Raw genomic sequence first — 6,095 nt, 5'->3', positions numbered from 1 at the left:
GCTATGGCAGTCAGCTCGGCCGTGAGCAAGGGAGAGCCGCCAGTTAAGGGGCGGTAGCCAATTAGGTGGAGGAGGAGAGGCCAAATGGGCCGTGAGCAGGTGGAGGTTGGCAAAAGAAAAAGCACTAGGCATTGGAGGGAGGCCGGGGAGTTGTCATGAGGGGCCGCCAGGGCCTGGACAAGCATAGTGTGAAGCCAGGAGAGCTTCAAAAAAGCAAACACGGTTGAAGGAAGAAGGTAAGAAGAGGTGGCGGGGGCTGTAGACCAAGCCAGGGCCAAGGACAGTGAAAGGGTGAGCAGGCGGAGAGGGAGGGCCAAGAGGGAGCCGGGGGCAAGAGGAAGGCGGCCAAGGGGCTTGGCCATGAAGGAAGCTGCCATATTGGAGAGCAGGAGAGCGCGCCATCTAAGGAGGCCCATGGAAGGGAAAGGTAGGCTGATCGTGATGAAGGCCGCAGGTTACAAAAGAGCCAGCAATTGGAGAACGAGTCCATGGTGAGAAGGGCGAGTTGTAGCTAGAGGGAAAAGTCACCAGCAGCTAGGAAAGGCATGGTGGGCCAAAGAGGGCCGTGGTCTGCCAGAGCCGACAAGGGAAAAGATTGAAGCCGTCAAGGCGGATGTGCGGATACAGAAACAATGGCGAGGGATTGGGCGCGTCCGATTAGGGGTTCCATACAGTGTGGTGGGGTTCACCACAGGGTTCCAAGGGCCACGAAGGATTGCATTAATGCACATAGTGGACATTAGCCATCATTCTACCGGAGTTCTTGTTTTTTGCTATGCATAAGTGGATTTATGGTCTGGCTGGGTTATTTTTTGTGTTGGATTTGCCACCAATCTTCTCGTCTATCTCGTCTTGTGCATCTCACCCGTGATAGCGTTGGCTCCGGGTCTGTGTGTGTGCGCGCGCAAAGAGGGAGAGAGATTGTGCGGGAAAATTGTATGTGTAGTCGAGGTGTCTCTCGCCTTCCTGTGTGAGTGTGTTTACAGAATTTCGGATGAGTGTATGCATCAATGGGTACAAGTGTGGGATGGTGGTATTTCAACAAGTGTTTGCGGTTATGGTCAAATGTGTGTAGCCGTGACTGCTCGTAGGTGAGTCTGTGGTGTGAAGGTTGGCAGATAGCTTGCGTTTGTGTGTGGTTAGAGGTGCGGATCAATTTATCCTAGGCTATAGAGAGGCACCTTACTTATTTGCTGGGTTTGTTCCTACTTTCCCCTTTCCATCAGTGGTGTCCCCACTGAGGAGCTACTAATTGCTTCTCGGTGAAGTCGAAGACGGTGTCACGGTTTGAAGGCCTTTTTTTGGTGGACAGCTGTTTGTCAAGAGAAGAGGGAGTGGCCCGAGCTTTCCCGCTCTTGGTTCGTGGAAAAGCAAAGTTATGGTATGAGGGCTTGCAGGCTGAAGCAAAATAGGATTGGATCACATTGGAAGCGACATTCCAAAGCCGATATGTGGCCAACATGTAGTGGAGTGAAGTGAAGCAGATGATGGATAACCTAAAGCAAAGCCTTAATGGTGATTTCTAAGCATTCGTGTGGGAGTTCGAGGCCATATGGAGCAAGTTGGTTAAGGTAAATGCTATAGAGAATACAGATTTTTTAAACATGACCAAGTTTGTGGACTGCTTGCATGGAAAAGTGCAGGATAAAGTCGAGATAGATGGACCGTGCACGTACGAGGAGGCAATAGCCTATGCGTAGAGCAGGACGAAGAAGGTTTTAAAGAAGCAACATGCAAAGCATGTTCTACCGAGTCCATTGGTGCCAAGGCAATTGCTAGGGAAGAGCTTCAAGTAATCCGACCCTTTGTTGATGCACATGTGGTAGTAGAGGATCGGCGTGAGGACAGAGTAGAAATGATACCGTGTGGGCCTATGAGGCCTCATCAGCTGCACAGAGGAGTCTACCGAGTACCGTCTGATGTGCTTGACCAAGTGACTTCCGAAAATCAAGCAATGGAGAAGATAGCTGAAGTGCCAAAGCCGGTGAATTTTGTGGAGAAATCCGAGGTGTATTTGAGCTATAGAAGTGCCTTGGATAGAGACAGCACATCGAAAACGGAGTCTTCTTTCTCAAGGTATGAGACATATGAAGTTATGCATGTCGATAAGGTGGTCAAAGAGCAACAGATTGCAGGTGAAGAGACATTTTTTGCGGACCAGGGGGTTTGGCAACCCTCTCTCTTGCCTTGTGATGGTAAGGCCATGTTGACTGAAGAAGAGTGCTTCGATGAAGCAGACTAAGGGTTCGATGATCCATTTTCGATGTAGATGACGAGTCGTAGGTTTTGGTTGCTAAAGCTATGGTGAGAATAAAAGGTATGCAAGGCTTTCCGCCTTTTCCAATGCTGTTTGAAGGGACTATAAGTGAAGGTATGCCGGTGTTTGCTTTGGAGTATCAATTACTGCAGGCGGATGCCATGTTGACAGATATGTTGTTGATTGCTACAGGTTATCTTGTTTGAAGACAATCATGCTATGGAGAGCTCTCTAGCCGATGGCTGGGAAACAGATGATGTAAAAATTTTGCAAGCTATACACGCTTGTTTTATGTGTGAAGAAGGTTTATGTGTACAGTTTTTTTAAGAGTTATGCTGCCAAGAGCTACATACACGTATAGCTTACAGGCTTACAAGTGCAACGCTAGGGTGGTTTGTATCCGTTTTACAGACAGATGGTTATGATCAATGCCATATTTTTTATCCAGGTAGAGTTTACACTATGCTTGGGAGAGCCTACGGCTTTCCATTTGACCCAGGTGGATTCTACAGCCATTGGATCTCTCTCTATCTATTTACTGCGTCTGTAACTATTATCTATAAGCTTCTTATATATGCAGTTTTATTATCTAAATAATGCTACGGTTGAGCATGAATCCTCAACGAGGGGTTGGTCAATGATGGTACAGTTGAAGATGGTTGGCCTATGGAAGTGCAAGAAGCCCAGGCATGATGCAGGAAAATGACAGGGACCTTGAGTAGGAGTTTGATGCAGCTAAGCGACACGTGCACAGGGATGGAGCACTCGCTAGGAGAAGTTACAAGTGTTTTTTCCTATCACCGATGACAGGATCAAATGTTGATATCACAAGGTTGAGAACGGGACAAGGGGTGTTGGATACATGTGCTATGAAGTTTGTGATATGGGATTTTGATCAAGATGTTGCAGGACATGCAAGACACTCTATTGCCAAGATGTGTATGCCAAATGCGGCATTGTACAGGTCATTCGTGGTGCTAAGATAATATGTCTGTCAGATGTGACACATAACAGGTCAAAGGTCTACATTGGGAGGGGTTTAGTATATTGAGGCCTGAAGTGATGGTGCCATGGTGTATGCAGAACAGGTGCTAAAGCTGGGCGACTTCAAATTTTTTGTGAGCTTGAAGGTTGTTATTTGACAACTCTCAAAGTGGGTGACATAGCAGTCATATCACTCTCGGTGGTGCTTTTGGTCAGAGATCTATTGTGCAAAGAGCTATATCCGATTGTTGGCAAACAACCTTGGACAGTACAAGAGGAGAATTTTTTTTTTATCGACTAAAGTCTACTATAGATGGCGTGTGAAAGGAGGCAAAACCCAAAATTTGTTAAAGCTTAATTTGTAAAAAACGAACAGTGTTGGATGCAGGTTGGCGCCGCTGCAAATAGAAGGTGAGGGGTTCGGAAGCGCGTGGAGACATGCGGCGTGCGGGGAGCTAATTGAAGGGGTAGGTCGGCCAAGTGGAACACAGTATGGAGGGGAGCTGCATAGCACATGGTGGGGTGCCATATGCAATAGCAAAAGAAAGAGGGCGACACTACAGAGGGAGCTGCAGAGAGGGTGAGGTTTCTGGTTGCAGGGAGAGGATTCTGTGTTTGTGAAGGGCCATGCAGAGAATGCGCCGCCAAAGGGGGGGTTGTACAGAGGAGTATGAAAGGCCTCAAGTTGAAGGCGGCCGCCAATTAGGTGGAGGAGAAGAGACCAAACGGGCTGTGAGCAGGTGCAGGTTGGCAAAAGAAAAAGCGCTAGGCATTGGAGGGAGGCCGGGGAGTTGTCATGAGGGGCCACCAACAAGGCCTGGACAAGCATAGTGTGAAGCCAGGAGAGCTTCAGAAAAGCAAACACAGTTCAAGGAAGAAGGGAAGAAGAGGTGGAGGGGGCTGTAGACTATGCCAGGGCCAAGGACAGCGAAAGGGTGAGCAGGCAGAGAGGGAGGGCCAAGAGGGAGCCGGGGGCAAGAGGAAGGCCGCCAAGGGGCTTGGCCATGAAGGAAGCTACCATATTGGAGAGCAGGAGAGCAGCGCCAACTGAGGAGGCCGATGGAAGGGAAAGGTAGGTTGATGGTGATGAACGCCACAGGTTACAAAAGGACCAGTAGTTGGAGAACAAGGCCATGGTGAGAAGGGTGAGCTGTAGCCAGAGGGAAAAGTCGCTAGCAGCTAGGATAAGCATGGTGGGCCAGAGAGGGCCGTGGTCTGCCAGAGCTGACAAGGGAAAAGATGGAAGCCGCCAAGGCGGATATGTGGATACAGAAAAAACGGCGAGGGATTGGGCTCGTCCGGCCGATCAGGGGTTCCATACAGTCTGGTTGTTAGCCATTAGCCATCATTGTACCAGAGTTCTTGTTTTTTGCTATGCATAAGTGGATTTATGGTCTGGTTTGTTAATTTTTTGTGTTGTATTTGGCACCAATCTTCTCGTCTATCTCGTCTTGTGCATCTCGTTCGTGGTAGCGTTGGCTTTGGGTCTGTGTGTGTGTGCCCAAAGAGAAAGGGGGAGAGATTGTCCTGGCAAATTGTATGTGTGGTCGAGGTTTGTGTCGCCTCCCTGTGTGAGTGTGTTTACAAAATTTGGGATGAGTGTATGCATCGGTGTGTACAAGTGTGGGATGGTGGTTTTTTGATAAGTATTTGCGGTTATGGTCGAGTGTGTGTAGCCATGATTTCTTGTAGGTGAGTCTGGGGTGTGAAGGTTGGCAGATAGTGTGCATTTGTGAGTTTCTGTGTGGTTAGGGTGTAGAATTCACCCTGGGCTATAGAGAGGCAGCTTAATTGTGTGCTAGGTTTGTTCCTACTTCCCCCTTTCCAACGTCATGGTTTTGAGGATGTAGGCGATGTTGAGGATGTTGTAGGTCTTGCTGCAAGGATTGCTACTACTAGAGTTTTTTTGCCTATGACAGAACAAGCTCATTGGGATGTAAAGGTTGCATAGGCTCATGCATTGATTGTGTTTTCTATGAAGCACACCATTACTCTTCACATTTGTTCAGTGAAATTTGCAAAACAGGCAGATATTCTAGCAGGTCTTTATGCAAACCGCAATGAGGCTAAAATTTCTTTTCTGCATAAAGAGCTGGAATCAAAGATTATGCATGAGGAAGATGATATAGACACTTTCCTTGTTGGTGTCAGGATATCAATGAGCAACTTATTTTTGTAGGTGAAGTCATTTCAGACAATTCCCTTGTGCAGACTGTTCTTGATATCTTCCAGATTGTTACCAGACTTTTGCTAGTACTTGGAGACTTATGACCCCAGGAAATCCTGAAGTTGTCAAGTTTGATGCATTATGCACATTGCTGTTAAGAGTAACTTTCTAGAAAAAATAGGACTAGGCAGCGTGTAGTTGAACACACTTTTATTGTTTCTAAACGAAAAGGTGGCAATAGCAATGCAGCCACTTCTTATGGTTCTACTACAAGTGGAAAAACCTATGTTACTAATGCTTTTGTTAGCAGCAATTTGTCTGGAAATTCTGTGGATAAGGGGAAAAAGAAGATGCGCTGCCATTATTGTAAATCTAATGATCACTTGATCAATCATTGTCCTAAATTGAAGGCCAAAGAGGCGAAGAAGAAAGAGGGTGGATCCACTGCAAATACTGGTTCCACTACAAATGCAGCCATTATTGAGTCTTTTGTGAAAGGTGACTGTGATGTTGATGTTGATGCAAAATGGGCTTTTAGTGCAGAGTGCACTTACTTACAATCCTGTTGTCCATGATGTATGCATGTCAGTTGCTCCAGATTCACATGTGTGGTATTTCGATAGTGGTGCTACAAAGCACATTACTTCACATCGTGAATTGTTCACCTCTCTTGAGTCTATCCCTCAT

The 6,095-nt window shown here is 47.1% G+C and overlaps 1 pseudogene; it reads left to right on the top strand.

Annotated features, from left to right (window-relative positions):
* The first annotated feature begins 1,873 nt into the window (after positions 1-1,873).
* LOC147456911 (uncharacterized) lies at positions 1,874-5,306 on the top strand (annotated as a pseudogene).
* Positions 5,307-6,095: the final 789 nt, after the last annotated feature.

Source organism: Adiantum capillus-veneris, chromosome 5 (genome assembly GCF_014529385.1).
Source record: "Adiantum capillus-veneris isolate H3 chromosome 5, ASM1452938v2, whole genome shotgun sequence".
Classification (NCBI taxonomy): domain Eukaryota; kingdom Viridiplantae; phylum Streptophyta; class Polypodiopsida; order Polypodiales; family Pteridaceae; genus Adiantum; species Adiantum capillus-veneris.
Note: the sequence above shows the minus strand (reverse complement) of the source record. Positions and strands in the feature narration are given on the sequence as shown.